This window comes from Nilaparvata lugens, chromosome 3, assembly GCF_014356525.2.
Source record: "Nilaparvata lugens isolate BPH chromosome 3, ASM1435652v1, whole genome shotgun sequence".
Taxonomy (NCBI): Eukaryota; Metazoa; Arthropoda; class Insecta; order Hemiptera; family Delphacidae; genus Nilaparvata; species Nilaparvata lugens.
The window spans coordinates 38415808-38435362 of NC_052506.1; the positions used below are offsets into that span (position 1 = coordinate 38415808).

At 34.3% G+C, this 19555-nt stretch overlaps 1 protein-coding gene across 9 annotated transcripts in view; it reads left to right on the forward strand.

Moving 5' to 3' along the window:
- The window catches only part of LOC111054417 (voltage-dependent L-type calcium channel subunit beta-2), a 312670-nt gene that overhangs the window by 211745 nt on the left and 81370 nt on the right, over positions 1-19555 (forward strand). The gene's annotated exons all lie outside the window — the stretch shown is intronic.

Consider the following 19555-nt stretch of genomic DNA (forward strand, 5'->3'; position numbering starts at 1 on the left):
ATTAGAACTTTGAGTGAATTACGCTCATCAATCTTGCAATATAGCGAAATCCACTAATTCGCTGATCAATTTGCGAATTATTATCAAGCACAAATAACATCATAATTGCAAACAAACAAAACTTTCATGAGCTGTATTTGATCAATATTGTTTTCCATAGAGTAGAAATCATTTTTTCAAAAAGTTTCATTGTAATAAAATGTAAATTTGTATGAGATCACATACATTAATGTATTTTCCAGGAAGTGACTCCTTGAGATGCTTCCACATGAACAATAGTAAAGTTTAAGATTTTATAATAGATTTGTAAAAGTCCCGCGATCTAGGTGATTGGATCTTCGTTTAGTGTCCACAAAAATTTTCAGTTTGAAGTATAGGCGGTAATACTGCCGGAAAGCGACCTCTTCGCAAGCTTTGCGGTTCTAAACAGTAAATCTAGCAATGTACCCAGAATACAAGGTACATTGTATTCTAGGAATATTGATTTAATCTATCCATTACTCGGTATCAAATTCTCTACTCAACACGAAGTGATAAGTGCATGAGACATAAAATTCAGTGCTAAGAATTTAAAAAGAATTAACTGACTATATGATCAGAGAGACAATCATAATGGAGTACTAACGCACAAATAATAATAATAATTATAATATCATTGTGATGCAATAGTTAAATTACAAACGATGCTTGTTTAGGTGATTTCTGTGATCTTCAATTCTAATTTATAATACAGATTAAATTATGCTTATTTGATATATTCTTTGATCCTACTACCAATGAAACCCCAACTTTATTATACACATTTGGATAAATTTGTTGGAATCAATGGAATTCAGAAACAATAATCAACCAGTGTCAGAGATTATGATATAGCAAACAAATTACCGATTTATCCAGTATCGTAGTTAGTTCTTTAATCGTAACGTGTAAAGATTACTGGTATATTTTTCATTAACATTCAATATTATCATATTCTAATATTCACATAATTTTGATTGAGCTAACCAGTGTATCCAGTGTAACCATATATCCAGGAAAAAAATTGGGTGGGGGAATCATAACATATTGGCGTAGAAAACACCTAAACTTTGAAAGTGGCTCCGGGGGTCGTGTGGTGTGATACCCCCCACCAAGGGGTGGTCGGGGGGCCCTCCCCCGGAAAATTTTGAAAATTTACCATCAATTTCGTGCTTTTTTACGCAATTTTCATTTGAAAAATAATATTTCATTCTAGTTTTTTTTTTTTATTCCGTAAGTAGCATTCTAGATTCACTATTTTTTCAAGTTCTACTTGGTACTTTTACTTTGGTGCTCAAACTTGCATTCTGGAGTGATCCGTGGTCTAGTGGATAGAGTGCTTGCGTAGCAGCATAGAGATCCCGGGTTCAAACCCTCTCATTACCAAAAGTTTTTTAACCAGATCACTCCCGTGTTATCGGATGGGCACGTTAAACTGTCGGTCCCGGCTGAAGTATGACAGTCGTAAGGCCCATTGACGGCTTAAATTATATATTCCGGCGGTGGGACCTTCCCGCAAGGGACTCCCCACCAACAAAAGCCATACGAATTTACTTTTTTACTTGCATTCTGGGATGGATGGAACGATTTTTCCAAATATTGGAGGGTCTGTCATCCTGTCCACGGTGGAAACTACGCCCGTTGATCAAAACTGAATAATTTTGGGGCTACTCTAGAAAAATATGCTGGAGCATGGAGCATTCGTCAAGGATATGAGCTTCTACACTTACATTAACAGTTACACTTTTCAACCACATGCATTAAACTAAATAAACTGGAGCAATATAAAATAGACTGAATGAAAACACTTCACTTGAATGGGCTACTTTCATAAATTAATAATTACCCTTTAGAAGTACCCTTTATTATTTGAAATATTACAACGACTAGTTTCGACCATGATGGCAAAGAAAGAGAAAAACGTTCAAAGAAAGAGAGAAACCATGATGGTCGAAGCTAGTCGTTGTGATATTTCAAATAATAAAGGGTAGGTACTACAAGTTTCAATATTGTTTTATCGAGATAGATTGCATATCATCATAATAATAGATGATAAAAGTTAGAGAATTGACTAACTTTGAAGTGCTATCTGTATAGTTTTTCGCTATTCAGTCCCTACGCACTAGACGACCAACTGTCTAGCTCATAATTTATTAGCATTATGCTATTCTCTCATCCCTTATATATTTTTTCGGCTCATATAATATAAAGTAAATACGGCATAGTACCGATTTTTTTGTGGCTGATCCGACCACAAAAAATATTCATGTCACATTTCGTGGGGGGGGGGGATTCATCTCCATAGCCCCCCCTCACTGCACACGCTACTGCAACAAAAATTTTAACTACTATCCTACTACTGAACTATGCTATCCCTAGTTTTACGGTAGATGAACACTAGATGAAGACTCGCACCTCAATTATCAATCAGCACGTTTTGTATAAAGTGTTTCTGGTGTTCCTACCAGTAAATAGATATGAGCATCGAGGAGCAGAAAGAACTATTAGTATTATATGTGAATTACCAACTGATGATGGTAGGCTGAACATTCCAACTGCAATGAACCGACGTCTAATTTTTGGCTTGGCGTTTTTTCAGCTTCTCATTTGATTGGAACTAATTAAAAACGCCCCGTGAAGCAGTGAACCCGAAACCAACTTTTAAAACTTATCAACGATGTCTTTTCGTGCAAGCAAACTGATAATAATTGTGGCCGTCGCACTTGATAATTACACGCTCTTTCTCGTAGCCTCACCTGTTTATTTTTTGGTACATTAAAAAATAATCTACCATAATTGAATATCACATTTAATGAGTATGTAGCCCTCATCAATAGTAATAGCAGTAACTGTTTTAGTTTTTCGTAATTTCAAATTGAACACCGAACTTTGTAATTGGATTTTTATAATTAATTCGGCTCTAAAACGTGACTTCATGTAATGATATCTCAATGTTCATTTATTCAGCGTTTCTTCATGGGTGGTCTTATAGAAATCAACACCTTTCATTATGGAAGCAGCATAAATAATAATGTTAGTGTATCAAAAAAGGATTGCAATATGAATTTGCAGATTGCAATCTGAAAATAACAATATTGTGAGCTGAGAAAATGATATTTGTATTGAGCTAGAATCATTAACATTTTAACTGTTGACCGAATACTCCAGTATGTGATGGGATATCGCTACTAAAGTGATATAAATTTCATCCACCATGTTAGATAGGTTATCATAATTATAACCATTAAAAATTTCATTGATTGGAATTAACAGTAACTTGTTAGAACCGTTCAATTTTACCATTTAGATAACTGCAATAATTATTGAGTTCCAATCAGTCACTCGTATCATTTTATATCGTGAATGGATTTCAGATTTTGTAGAACCAATATGGAACTTAATTTTATCCTATGAGTATGGACCCAAGGGCCGTGAACAAGTACAATGTCTTGTTGAAATCTTAATTATAGCCAACCAAGTGGTGCGAACATTATGTTTGGCCTATATAGGTTGCATGGGCAAAAACAGGCAAGACTGACTCATGTCGTGGAAGTAAACCCCTAGACCCATTCTCCAGGTAAGAATAAATAATCGAGAGAACTGTTCCGCAGCACGAAGAAAATTGACTGGGTAAAGCACGCAACGAGATTACAAGCACAAATCGACAAACTGCTATTGCACGTAATCCAAAGAAATTCAACTTCAAATAGGTTCGTGATCCTTTTGATAAGATAAGGAATGAGGCCCATTCAACTTTTCCAACCAATTAGAAAGCAAGCAATTAAGTAGAAATCACCCGATTTTTGCTGAAGTTGGAAATCTCAATTATTCGAAAAAGAACCAAATTTTATAAGCACGTTAAGTTTGTGGGTATCCAATTTTTGGGTAAATTTATATTTTTCTATTCCGGCTGGAGAAATAAGGAAGGAATGCTATAGTAATAAACCAATTCATTCATCAATTATAAAATAATGTAATCAGTACTTTTCTATAAAATGCAAAAATAGTGGTAGGGGTAGTTTTATTTATCTTTCTCACTACAAACAGTTCCAGAATCGATATAACTCGAGCTCAAATTCCAAAATACAGATGATTTCTCTAAAATCTATGGAGTATTACAATATTACATTTTTTCTGATTCTTGAAAAATTTTCACTTGTATCCCTTTCATGAACAAAAGGTAGGTTTGTTCTAGAAAAACGAAAAATATTCTTGCGGTCATATTGATTATCAAGAATTGTGAAAGACTTAAATTATAGACTGAAATGAGCAAATCCACTGGAGAAAATGAATAGGACCAGCATCTGTTCCTACTGCCCAGCAGATCAGGGATGTTTTGGAGAAATAGCATTGAAACAAAGGAAATGGTCGGCTTGTTTGAGGTGAATAATAGAGCATACGTTTTGAGTGAGTTTATAGTTTATGTCGTGTTTTTATCGGTTTTGCGATGCGTATTCAACTTGAGAGAGCAAGAGTCATGCGGTTAGCGTACAACGGTCAGCTGGCGCCTGAATGTAGCGCATGCGCATTGCGTGTCTAAAATTCCTCTGGAAAAAGATAAAAATGGAGTGAGAAGGTATGATGGTCTTGTGTGTTTTCGTAGAAGAGAAGGATGGCCTGATTGCGGGTAAAATACATTCAGGACAAATGAAGAAAAAACTGAGACTTTTATGGTTTTTGGAGGTCTGTAGGGGAACTCTAGGCCTAAATGTGCCCCGGTCCGGTATTGGTCAAACAACCATTGGTGGTCATAGTTTGGCATCATCATTTTCATGGAGGACCATTGCAATAAAAAAACAAATTGAATTTTTAGGAAACAGCTAGAGGGCAGGCTGCTCTCTACAATAACTCACGAGCTACGCTCTTTCAAATGCCGTAATCGATTATTTTCCTTCCTTCGAGAGTTTCAACTAAATTTATTTGCTAAAACATTATTTAGGATATTCCTTCTCAAAAATTGCCAATGTTCATTTTTTATCATATATGCCAATGGCGTACAATTACTACTCATTAACCAGCAGTTTTTTCTTTATTGTTAAATTCTTATATTTTTAAGCAATTGATTGATCGATCACCTTGGAAAAACTTCTACGTCGTTCACTTACAACATGTTGTAAGTTCAATAAACTGATCATATATGAGAGTTGACATTTCAGTAAACTGAAAATTGGAACGAGAATAAAGTAATAACTATTGCTAAGAAACAAGATTTATTAATATTCATTCACTTTCTTGTTCAGGGCAACTTGTATATTTACATGAGAACTAAAAATCGAAGTACCCTTTTAAACGTTTATTTAAAATAAATATTAAAAAGGTACTCCGATTTTTATGTAACATTTATTGAATATGAGATTTTTATTTGAGTTTCAAAATCTCAATTAAAAATATCCAATTTTGTCATACCCTGTTCTAAGTTTTTTTCTATTTTCCCAATTCGACAAACGCTTCAATGTTGATTACATAGAAATGTGTAAATATAGAAGTCTCTCAGGAAGGTTAGCTGTAACATAGCTTCAAACACAGCTGAGTTTTTCTTGAGTATCCATTCTAGAAGCGTAAAATGGATCCTCTTATCCACACAAAACCTGCTACATGCTACATCTCGACATGCCAGTCTCGACTTCGACACTTCTTAGCTCACAATCAATCATGTCGTGAAGCAGCCCTTGAGCCAGTGATTTGATAACCTCTCTCTTTCCTCGCCACCCTATCATCGCCCCTCACACCCCCATCTAGGCACACCACTTTGGCAACTATGAGTTGCGTTTACCTTATCAAACCCTTCACCCGAACCTTAGCATCCCTTCGCGCAGCTAATAACTCAAATACTCCAAACTTTGCAACCCCTGCTGTTAGCGAGAGAATCTTCCTCAGCCTCTGGCCCTGCTATTTATCAACGCAAATCCAATAGGTTAAGAATGCCTCAGTGTATGCATAGTGACATGGAAATCTAAAAATAAAAATGAGATATTATTAAGGTAAGGTAGAATCATCCTAATTCATGAACTTACTCGGAATGACATTCGGAATTTATCAAGTGACCACATCACAAAACTGTCATATATCTTTCTGCGTTTAATTTTCTGCAATTGACCAAGTAGAAGTATTTCTTAATTTACAATAAAGAGTTCTATTCTGTTCTGAAATTACTTCAGAATACTAATAAACCATAATTCAATGAAATCAATTCTAAAAAAATCTGGTGTGGTGCACTCACACAACTTTCCTTGCCGTTATGAGAATTGATCAACTGACGCTAGTGTTCCCGCGCATCTCAAGTCTACTTCTCTAGGATCTGAGCCAGCTGGTGACAGGACAATAGCGCTGCAGACACACGAAGTCTGCTATCTCTTCATAGTGAATGATTTGCCAGCAGATTGCAATTGAATAATCTTATTTTCTCTAATTTCGAGCTTATTTTCAATTTTAGGTGAAACTGCTACTAGAGATTTTTATGCTCAATCTTTTCCACTTTAAATTTTTTGTTCAAATTGTATCTGAAGCCTGATAATTGGGAATCTAAAATCAAACTTTGCATAGATGGTGCAGTGCTCCTGAAATTTTTACAGATATGAGACTTGTGGCAGTTGATTGTTCGAGTCGAATCCTGATAGTGTCACGCAAATATCAATTCGTTGTTATTCATGGAAGAAAGTGACTGGCAGTCACTGAAATTGATTCAATTTGAAGCTTTACACTATCAAAATACAAGAATGACTCTAATAACTAAATACCAATATAATAAGCACAGTATCGCGGATAGTATCAGAGAAGATTTTAATATTGTTCTCCTTTTCTTAACCGCCTTAATAGACCTAAAGATCCTTTTGAATAACATAACTTCAGTCAGAGAAACATGCAAATCCAGTTCGAACTACATACCAAAAAATCTGGTGTGGCGCACTCACACAACTTTCCTTGCCGCTATGAAAATTGATCACCTGACGCTAGTGTACATGCGCATCACAAGTCTACTATTCAAAGATCCAAGCCAGCTGGTGACAGGACAATAACGCTGGAGACAAACGAAGTCTGCTATCTCTTGATAGTGAATGATTTGATAGAATCGACAGTTGCCAACAGTTTGCAATTGAAATAATAACATTTTCTCGAATTTCGAGCTTATTTCCATTTTTAGATGAAAATGTTACTGAACATTAATTGTAGAGATTCTCATGCTCAATCTTTTCCACTTGGAATTTTTTGTTCAAATTGTATCTGAATCCAGATAATTGAAAATCTAAAATCAAACTTTGCATAGATGGGGTGGAGCTCCTAAAATTTCTACAGATATGGGACTTAAGGCTGTTGATAGAGCGTATCAATGACTTTCTTAGGTATGAATTTGATCAAAATCGTTGGAGCCGTTCTCGAGAAAATCGCGAAAAGCCCTGTTTTTGACAACATTTTCGCCATTTTACCCGCCATCTTGAATCGCATTTGATCGAAATTGTTCGTGTCGGATCCTTATAGTGTAAGCACCTTAAGTTCCAAATTTCAAGTCATTACATTAATTGGAAGATGAGATATCGTGTACACAGACGCACATACACTCATTGCTCTCCACTCTTAGCTGGTATTCTGATATTATATGAAATTCTATGTGGATCCCAGACTGATTGAATGATGAATAATGGATAGTCTTGACTGTTCTATTCATATATAAAATGATTGTATTCACTGATGAGACCAGCATGAGAAAAATGTATAACTCTATTAATTTTTTTTTTTTTTAGTCTAAAGGATGAAATCATGTTGAAAATGTCGTTTCCAAAACTGAAACTAAAGACAAATGGTATAAGAACTATGTAGGAAATACAACACTGTACAAAACTATACTGTATATTATGAAAACCATATAGAAAATGACGATATAGAAACAATCGAGTACCGTATAAGAGATTTACCGAAAAATATCTCATTTCGAAATATCACTATTTTTAAGTGCGCGTTATACATTCATTGGCAATCTGTTTTGACCTTGACGTGTTTTGGTAGTCTGCTGTTAATGCATTATTTTAATCACAAATAACAGCGGACATAAATCAAAAGAAGTTGTAAGAAGCAAACAAAAATCATTGGCATGTTGAGCAATTGCTTCAAGTTAACCTACTTGAGAGGCGCGTGTCGCAATCAATGAACAGCGTTTATTTTTGTACCACCGCTATACTTTTATTCGACGAATTTGTTTTGTAATATTGCTCCAAATAATGTTTTATATTCACTTGCACTCGTTCACTCGATAAATCTGGCGCTACTATCACTCTCCTTGGCATTTTACTGTTCAGTCTGTTTTTATCACATTGCCTCATCTGTCTTACTCTAGAGACTAGAACAAAACAATAATCCTTACCACTTCGTGGCTTTGCTTCTACTAATGAAATTCGAAAATAGTGTAACTAATGTATTATAATGAGATTTTAAACCCAGTAATGATTCTTCTTCCAGTTTGAACCGTATTCTATATTCTAAATCAGGTGTAATAAACTACGTGAATTTGAAGTTATGTCAGTCTAAACATTTACGTATTTCAACTCCAGATAAATCTATATGTTTCCTGGATCATCTGATCATAGATGGGATGAAGAAAACCCTCAAGTTACTTTAAAATTGGTTCATTCAAGCGAGTAAAACTAATGATTAACCTACTCTTACATAAAGTTGAGTTCACATAAAAGAGTAGCGACTATTTATTTATTGATATCTTACAGAAAGCATCTATGAATTGATGTTCCCACGGTTATTCCAGAGAAAGTTATTAGAAAATAAATCAGTAGTGATCAAGTATGTTTGAGTATCACGTAATAATCTTCAAGAGTTATGTGATGATTATCTTGTACCAGCACCTCAACTTTCAATAGACCACTACGGGTAATTCGATTATCCTTCATAAATTTGGAGAGATCACACCAATTGTTTGACTAGTCCTATTGAAATATCAATATGAATTAATATTCTATTCATCACTATTCTGGAAACTTTTGTGTGATTACAATTAAGTATAATGAATAATTCATTGTGTAATTGTGTTTAATTATTAAACCATGGTTGAATGGCCGCATTGTCTCCGTTCATTGATTCTTGTGGCACTGATTAACATAATTAGATTTCATCATTTAACCACAGTTAAATTTAATAGACTCACGTGCAACCGGGAGTTTATCCTGCACATTTGTGGTTTTTGTCACGTAGCTATAAAAGTAAAGTTAGGGTTTCGTTTTTTGCGTAAATTCCGCAGTCCACGACAACAAGCATTGTTGACATTCATATTGTCCAAATTTCAAGTGTGCTAAACAGCTCACCAAATAACTTTTCATTATTTGTGTCTATTATTCAAGAATCGAAACATTTCTAATAATATCAACATATTGCCATTCAAAAGTATAAAAAGTATAAACTCAACTTCCCCCATTAAAACATAATTGCACATAATCTATAAGGTTATTAGACAAATTGAAATCTACCCAATCTGAGATCCTCGCCCTGTCGTGGTCGACGACGGCATTTACGCACAAACGAGACCTCAGCTTAAGTTATCAAGTGCAAAATATTATAGTAGTAGACTATTTGTAGATGATACAAACTTCAGTAGTCGACCAAAATGGAATGTTGAGAATACTTGAGAGCAAGCGTAGCTCAGTAAATGTATTTGACTAATGCGTATGTAAATTTGGCTCAACTTTAAATGGGTATAACTGATTGTGTCTATCACCGGTCTTATTTGCAGGCGTCATAACCCACAGTCAGGGCTTGCATTGCATTTGAAACAATGTGTCGAGCCTGGCAACTTATCCTGTCGCTGTGTTAATCAAAATCTGCATTTACGTGCGAATCGGTTCAGGGCTCATGAATGCGTGGTGGTTGGAATTAACACGGCCAACGTTATGAATTTGTTATTTGATCATCGGCTTTCGTGACTGTTGAATTCAGTGCCAGGGAGTGAAGCGTGAGGGATGGGGGTGGAAGCGACACAATAGTCTGATAAACAGTTTCAAATATTGGCCTTTAGGATTTGGTCTCTTCGCCAGTGCTCGAATATGGAATAATAGAAGTCTATAAGCAGAGCAAATGGACTGCTGGAATGAACAGAAGTGATGGAATGGAATGAAGAGTGAGATGCAGCATTGTTGCTGGTTGAATACAATGTTTTGGTGGAGCGGGTAGGGTGGAGTCAATAATACACGCGCAAATGAAGGCCAGCGTACGGCTTCATCATTGTATGTTAATGCATGAACAGTATGTGTAATTTGCCTCCCACACTCCCACGTGGCCACCTATAAGGTCATTTGTGTTGACTATTTCGGTGTCATATCCAAAATTGATCGCCTAAAGCCTGAAACCTATGCTCATGTGCACCACAAATATATAGATATTGGAATCAAATTTTACTGTAGGCCTACTATAGAAATAAACTGGACAACAGAATAAACAATCTTTAGAATTATTATTTAGGTTTTCTCTGACTGGATAATTATAGTTGACTTGATGACTAGTTTTAATGCTTGATTAGAAAATGTTGATAATTCATAATCAATCTACATTGAAATCATCAGAAGTCTTTTAATGCAATAAAATTGCATGCTCAACGAGAGAAAAACAAAAGGTTGATTACACTACAGTACTATGTTGAATTATGTTGGCAGAAATCAATTATTAATCAGTCCAAATTACGACTCTGGAGTTAAAATTAAAAAAACCTCAGGCTCATTACAGCTTTTTGAAAACGTTCCTATATTCATTCAAACTTAGAAGAGATACTTGTATATTGTCAGATGAACTGCTCTAATTATCTATTTAATTGTATATTCTAATGGATAGAAATTCTCCAAAACAAGACAATAAAAAGAATCATCGATGCCTGTTCAATCAGTAAGCTATTAGGCAGTTTTTAATAACACTCTGGACTGTATAATTAGAGTTGATAATTTCTGTGTCGTTGCCAGTCTGGGTGAAACTTTTCAACTCCGAAACAGATAATTATTAATGACATGAATACGGTCATAGACACATAATAATCGTACGCACAAATGTGAGTCCTATAATTAGCTTTATCTGTTTCAAAGACAGAGGAAACTTTATGCTGTTTTCAGTTTGCATTTTATCACACGAAAATTAGTAAACTGAATTCTCCATGCGCTAATTGGGTGAGTCATTTAGAAATCACTAGGATTTCACACACACTACTTGTTACAAAAACAAAATTAGTATACCGTCAATCAAGTATGGCCTACGTGACACACACAAGTCTGCGATTACTATAATGCGTGTTATTTTGGAGTCATCATCTTCTGAAGTCAGAAGATTTATTATCAAATATTATAATTTGATAATATGAGATTTGAGATATTATAATTTAATTATTTTGGCGCTCTACTACTTGACTTGCCATTTAATCCTTTATTATTCCGAAAGTTGATAAATTTGAATGAAAATCTATAGGATGTCACTTAATCCACTGGATCTTGTCAGTTCAATGAAGATTATCAAGAAAATCCAACAATCAAACAGTCATTAACCTCATTATAAACAGAAGAATTATTATCCATGTGGAATTAGTTACCTACGATTTTTAATTATGATCAATTGAAAAATTATGAAGAAAGATTTGAAGTGCTTCCCTAATGCAAGCAAGCTATTCATCAAAAATGATTAAACTAGTTTGAGATAATTGATATCTCATATTGTATTTACAATAATAACTGAGTTATTCGCTTCCAAACAAAAAAAATATATAGAAGATATGCACTCAGAATAATCCCTGATTGGAATAAATTATACTTGAGAAGACATTTGTGAATTTCAATATTCTATTACTCATATCACATCAGGACAACAATGTATGAATCGTATTCATATTGAATTATTATGCAGGTATGGCTCGGAATCGTGTGATCTATTATAAAAAAGTGCATTATCAAATTCGTTTGGAGAACGAATATAGAAACACAATTTGTTCTATTCCTCTTATCGTATATGAATTCACATCTCTCAAGAATAAACAGATTGAATGAAAGTATTCATGCCTGATAAAAAGTCTATAATTTATTTCTTGTCGATATATTGTACATAAACAAAAAACTAAAACTGTCAACTTTGTCTAAGAAATAGAAAAATATCCAACCTCATAATTTAAAAAGTTGGCATAACAATGAATTTCTCTCATTGAATTGAATATTGTGAGTGGCGATTTTTCTTGGTATATTTTCTCGACAGAAACTGGTTGTTGTACGAACATTATTGACTGATATGTTTGAAACAGGGCAAAAATCTTGGAAAATCAAATTTGTTTGCAGCATTGATAAGCCTCGTGATACGGCGCTTTAGAGAAGCATCATGAAAACAGACGAGGTGGCATGTTTTCAGTGAAATCGTTCAATCTATTTGTCAGGCGACAGGCGTTGCTTTGCTGTTTGCTAGTTGCGAGTTGCGAGAAGGGGTTGAAAGGGTTAGCGAGCCTCAAACTCCTATTAGAACGAAAACAACAGCACTTCTCTCCACGTGGCAGCGTAAATTGACCCTGAAAGCTCTACTACTGCCAACACTCGAGCGCTTTCTTCTGGAGTCACTCTCAACTAACTGCAGCCTACAGCCAACCAACAATGCAATCGATTGCTGCTGCCACCTAGCTTACAAATCGAGAACTACATAGTTCAGTGCTTTCATTTTTAAATACAGTATCAACAAACCTGCTAGACACCAGTTTACTTCGTTATAAATAGTACGGTCAATAAGGGGTTAGGGAAACGTTAGGAAGATAATTTTTCGCCCTGCAGCTCTGTTTAGGGTAGTAAGGAGGTAACATACCAGAAGTCCCCACCCCCATCCACTGTGCTAAGGGGGTGGTTCAAAGGTACAATTATTTTTCAGTTTCTCGCATATATCTCGAAAACTTACTATGCATCCTACCCATTATTTATTTACAATGCAAATGAAACTAATGTAAAAACATTGGAAGATAAAATAATAAGATAGTCCTTGTGCTATTTTCTTCCAAATTTATAGGTGACAAAGTTCAAGATAAGGTTAGAATTTCACTAGTACTATTTTTATAAAATTTTAGTCCAAAATAAACTTGGAAACTATAAATTTTGAATTTAGATGACATTAGTTGGAAAATCATTATAGGCTACATGCCAATACAAATAAGCATCATCCTAATTTGAATACACGTTTACAAACATCTGCCTGTACTCAATCTTTATACTCGAACCTTTACAAGATAACATATAAATAAACATCAATTTACATACTTCACGGAATACTTTGCTAATATAGCCCCACATCACTTTATTAACAATAGAATAACAAAGAAACTCAGTAAGGTGAAATAGATGAGCTACTATAGATATAGATGAGCATAGAGTAAAGAAAACTACATTATTTCTTTCATCTCTGGAAAAAGCTTGAAGTTATTTCAAAAATAATAATAATAATAATAATAATAATATTAAAAATAGTAATAATTTCTCTGGATGTTGGACGACACATCCAGAGGAGTTTATTCATAAATTCAGGAACATTACATATTATTTTTCATACATTTTCAATAATATAACAATCTTCAAGGTTTGCAAAATGATACTTCACTATATAATATATGTGTCGAGGTTAGCACATATATTTAGTGTATGAAATGATAATTTTGTAATAACTTTTAGAGCGTAGTGCATTTTTGTTATAGTTTCAATATAGATTTGTTGTATTACTACATAGGCTACTTACTAAAAATTATTTTTTCCTCCACCTACTGTCAAAAGTACTTACTTTACTCCCTGAAACATGATACTAAAGTGTCACTTTTTCGCTCTCGGTACTAAAAAACAGAAAAACTCCCTAGGGAGTAAAAGTGACTCCATTTAAATAACATGGGAAGCATCTCTATTTTAAAAATGTACATTTGGAATAGGTCAGAAGGTCTAAGCTCAGATGAGGAAGCATATAGAGTAGTCATTAAACCAACTAAATTCAATACCTCAACCAGACATTTGATCGATATATAAAATTTAAGTTTGTATGCTGAAATTATTATTACAAACTTCATATCACTATACTAAAAAAAAATGTATATATTTTTTCTTTTATTCCATGTTATTCAAAATATCAGCCAACGAATATTACTTATTAACTAATCAAATTTGAAACGGGAACTTCATAATAGCTGTAGTTTTGGCTGTCATTGTTGTTACAACTTTAGCCGACAGATAGTGCTGTCGGAGGAGAACTGTGATTACAAGCCAGCTGTTTCTGTTTACTTTTTAAATTATGTTGTAACACATTGTTTGGTCACATACGTTTTTAAAAATTATTTATTAGCAGTTTTTATAAAAATTTAGGTGGAGGAAAAATGTTGTGTATATCACGAGTGAAAAATGTTTTTTCTCCCTCAGGAAAATTGTTGCCCTCGGCTTCGCCTCGGGCTTCAAACTTTCCCTCAGGGAGAAAAAACAGCACTTTTCACTCTAGATATACAAATAACTATTGTTATATTCATTTTTCATTTATTTTTATTTTTTATTCATTTTATTCTATAATTTCACATAAAACCACATAGCAGAGCAGAGCTCCAGTGATGTATGAAATATCACAACTATTCTAAATATGGAAAAAATGATAACAAAATATGAATAATGAATTATAAATGATACCAATACCAATATAAATAGAGTACTAACAGTAAACATAAGTACTGATATATTAGCAAGCTATAGAGGACAGCTTTATAGGGACATATGCTTACGAGAATAGCTTTAAATTGATCCTTAAATATACCAGGAGTAGCACTGTCTTTGATAATCTGTGGTAGGGCGTTGAAAACTTTCATGCCCATATGTAATAAGGGCCTTTCTCCAATAGAGTAAGTCTATGCTCTGGATTGCTGATCCCCCTGAATCGAGTGTTTTATCTACGATCTGTGCGACTTGTCCCTCCATAAAACGTTCCCTGTTTCTTAACACAAAAAGAGCCAGTTCTAATACATATATAGTTGGCGCTGTGAGAAGGCAATGGTCCCCAAATATTGGTCTTCAAGAACACCTAACTGTCAGGCCAAAGATTCGCCTCAAAACCTTCTTTTGAGTCCTGAAAATAGCTTCAAACTCAGTCGTCTTGCCCCAAAAAATAATGCCAAAGATGGGATACAAAATAAAAATGATAAACAATTAAAGCTGTTCCTGAATCAGCAATGCTGAAGATCACTCCAACTGCAAAAGTTGCTCTACTCAGCTTCTTCAAAAGTTCAGAAGAGAAAGACTTCCACTTCATATCACTATCTAATAACAACCCCAGAAAAGTGGCTGCATTTGAGGGTTTCAAGGTCGTATCGGAATCAAGTTTTACATGGAAATTTCCCTGAGGCATAAAGAGGCACTAACTTAGTTTTACTATTGTTCAATATCAGACCATTATAATTAAACCACTTATTAATAATTGAGCTTAGTCAAACAGGTTTCTGCTCCATTAATTGGAGAATCAAAATTTTCACCTTTTATGAGTGTAGTTGCATCATCAGCAAACAAAGTGAGGCCATAACTAACAAACATTGGGATATCATTGACATATATCAGATAAAGCAATGGTCCCAGTATAGATCCCTGTGAAAAACCATGATTCATTGCCAGCCAAGAAGAGTTGAAAACCATGCCATCCGCATCAACTGAGACCCTATGATATCTTCTGAGCAAAAAAGATTGTAGCCACAAAAATTCGACTCCCCTCACACCATAGTGCCACAACTTACACAAGAGCAGATCATGATTTACGCAATCAAAGGCCACAGACAGATCACAGAAGTTACAAAGTACCCTCTGAGATCCATCCAGAGCACTGAGAGCTTCCTTATTCAGTCCAAACACTGCACTGTCAATACCTCTACTCTTCCTGAATTCGAACTGATAATCACAGAAAAGATTATTCCCCTCAAAATAAGAATGCGACTGAATATGAACTGCTCTCTCTCAAATATTTTTATAAATATACTGCTCTCTCAGTACACTGAGAAGTTGGTCAGAAGTTGAACATCTCCTGTGAATCAACTTTTTTATACATAGACTTTTATACAATGAGAATAATTTTAGCGAATCAGTTGATTCACCCGTTCTGAATGGAAGATTGATAACATGTGAGAGTGATTTTAAAATAGGATGAGCAGTTCGTTTCAAAACAAATAGTGGAATCTCGCCCCACCTACAGTAACTATATTACCCATAATAATTATGGTTAATGAAGTTACTGTAGTCCCACCCTGATGACCTGCTATTTTACAATCTATTGATAATGGTGAGTACCTCAACACAGTTATATCTTTGAATTGAAAAGCCAATATAGACCCATTAACAGGAGCATCAAAGACCCTTTTATATTTCCTTCTACCTGCAGAGTTCTTCGAAGAACTATAATAATATTGTTAAGCAGCTGTATTAAAATACTTATTGAATGATTTTGCTACCTGCTGTGGATCAGAGATCACACTGGAGCCCATCTTGAGTACAGGACATGAATTCGACCTTTTATTAGTACCCAGAGTATTTTCCAAACCCTCAATGTTGTCTTTGTTACATTGCTGGAGGAAGTAAGATAGAATAGATGGAGGAGTAAGTACAAGCTAGAAACTTTCTTTTGGCCAGTCTTATAACATTTTTGAGAATAAGCTTATACCTCTTGAAATATTCAACAATGCTAGGATAAGGATTGCAATGCAACATTTTAAGAATTTCCCTATTGCGTTTACATGATACCTTAATACCATTGGTCAGCCATCCCTTACAAGTTCTATTACCAGCGCTCACCCTGAATGTTTTTGATGGAAAAGGATTTTGATGGATAGCTATGGAAAACATGCTACAACCCTCCACGCAAGAACCAGCTTCTAAGCAATTTTGCCAAAAGTCTCCCTTTCCAAAACAATAAAACAAAATTCTTAATACTAGATTCTGGAAAGCATCTTTTACTCACATAGGAACCCTTAATTTGCAAAGACGCGCTTGAGAAACCTGAAAGAACTATGCATGATGATCTGACAACTCAAAATCCAGAGTAGTACAATGTAAATTGCTCAAATCTGAGTTTGTCAAGATAATGGGCCATATGAATAAAGTTGAAAATTTGCTTAAACTTCTAAAATATGGAGCATATGCTTCATTTTCTATGAATAAACGTGAGCAAAACCTTCTGCTCATGCTCATCAAAAAAATAATTGAGCATTTGCTCAAAAGTAAAGCTTGTACCCAAAATTGTATGAATAAACTAGAGACTTTGCTCAATGCTCAAGCAAATGCTTCAAGAAAGGTGAGTCTAGTCTAGAGCAGCTTTTCACCTTTTGCTCAGAATAAAATGGCTCAACTAATTTGTGTGAGGTAGAGGAAACTACCAGGAAACTATACTAATGCTCTAGTTTATTCATACAATTTTGAGCACAAGCTTTACTTTTGAGCAAATGCTCAAATTACTGTATTTTTTTGATGAGCATGAGAAAAAGGTTTTGCTCACGTTTATTCATAGGAAATGAATCATATGCTCCATATTTTAGAAGTATAAGCAAATATTCAACTTCATTCATGTGGCCCAATATCTATGCAGGATATGGATATTTCCGGCTGCATTAAACTTGAACTCTTGTGTGGGAATCATTCATTGGCCCAAAATGATGAGAAGAGCACAAGTTCAGAAACCTTTTGCAATTATTAGACCTTTAGTCCAATATATTGCTATTGAAGTCACCACAAATGAAAACATTTTTCTTCATTGATTCAAGAGCAATTCAAGACTACATACAAATTCATTGAATGATGTATTGGGTGGCGTAACTATCAAGTTAACGTTCTTTTCTTTCAAGAAAGCTTTCCAAGCACTTCTAAATTCATGCAGAGCCGCAATTTTCAACTTTTTAAAACTTCTGGATTCATTCCCTGAAATTCCTAATACACTTAATAATAGAATTTTATCGAATAATGAGAACAGAATAATTTGAAAGTTTGTAAGAGTTTTTGTGCAGTAACTCATATTAATTTATGGAGCTTGAAAGGAAGTTGTAACTTTTTGAAACGGAATCCACCTTCAAGTTGGAAACATGTTACAGTAATTCGCAATCGCGTGACGATGGCTCTCGTTACTTGCACAGGCAATTATTGTTGAGGCAGAAATGTTTTTCACTGAGTCAACAAATAATATTTTTATTCAAAGCGATACTTTCGCTTCTCTGCTTTTAGCAGATCTCTGTCTTCTACTAAATTTTATAAACATCAATTTCTTGTTGGAACTAATCGGTACCAGGGTTTTACATTCACTTTATAAAGGATTTACTACATTCACTCAATTTTGAATCTGCTTCACCCTCAGTATTATTTAAAGTATTAGTAAATATCATTATTATTTTAAAAAGAATTACCAGAAGCTCAAATTTCCTAAAATAAGTTATTTTATCTAAATTCCACTGACAGCCGAACTCATAACCTGAGAATTAATATTTGAATTTTTGATATTGTTGGAATATGAAATTATAAAATTTTTTATTTGACAAGCGAAAGCATGTCGACAGATTGAGCCACATAAATACATATGATATATGCTGATAGGAAAATTACAAGAATTATCAATTGATACTAGTAGGCATAAGATTTTGAAAGAGCCATCTGTGATATTTTTTCTTGCGTATTTTCTCACATTGTTTTTATATTTATTGTTTCATATTTTATTATTGCTCGTTGGATATAATTTTATGTATAATTATATATTTCATTTGTTGAATGGTGTACCTTTCATTTATAATCCTGTCTTCATGCATGACCAATCTTGTACTAGTATTTCTCATTATTATTGACAAATTAATAAAATTAGCAACCAACTATATTCTTCACCGAATGTGTTGGCTAAATCAGCGATATACAGTATTGATCATTAAATCTTTAGAAATATTACGCTCTCAAGATTTATTTAAATGGTTCAACCTAATTACTGAAGTCGAATTGACTGAAACACAGGGTCATAGAATTAAGCCTAAGCAGTTCTACAAGGCATAGAAAGTAAATTCTAACTAAAATACCGTCGTTGATCACACTCGGTATTATCTCACACTGCTGACCCCTTTGTCAGATGGTAGCGAGTTGGATTGGTGTCGGTACCATATTGTCTTGTGCAATATTTAGAATCCTTATATTTATCTACCTCTTCAGCATCTATAATAGTGGAGTCAATCAGAGCAGCGGTAAGGATTGCAGATTGATAAAGCGGCAGCAGTTTGCAGCAATTGATAGCAGAATTTGGTATATGCCATAATTTGGTATCTTTGAAGAGCTGGTATATTTCAGCAGGCGCATAAATATAAAAAATATTCAAATCTCATTTTTTGCTCTACCGACTACTGCCAGCTGGGCACATGTAAGTCAAATACGGCTTTATAAATATTAAAACTTATTTCGTGTCAACTCACAAGTTCATCATGGGATTAATGATGTACATCATCTTAATCATGGGATGGAAATACATACAGCATAAATACCTGACAATACCAAAAATAAGCTCTTTCAAGGAAACTTCGTGA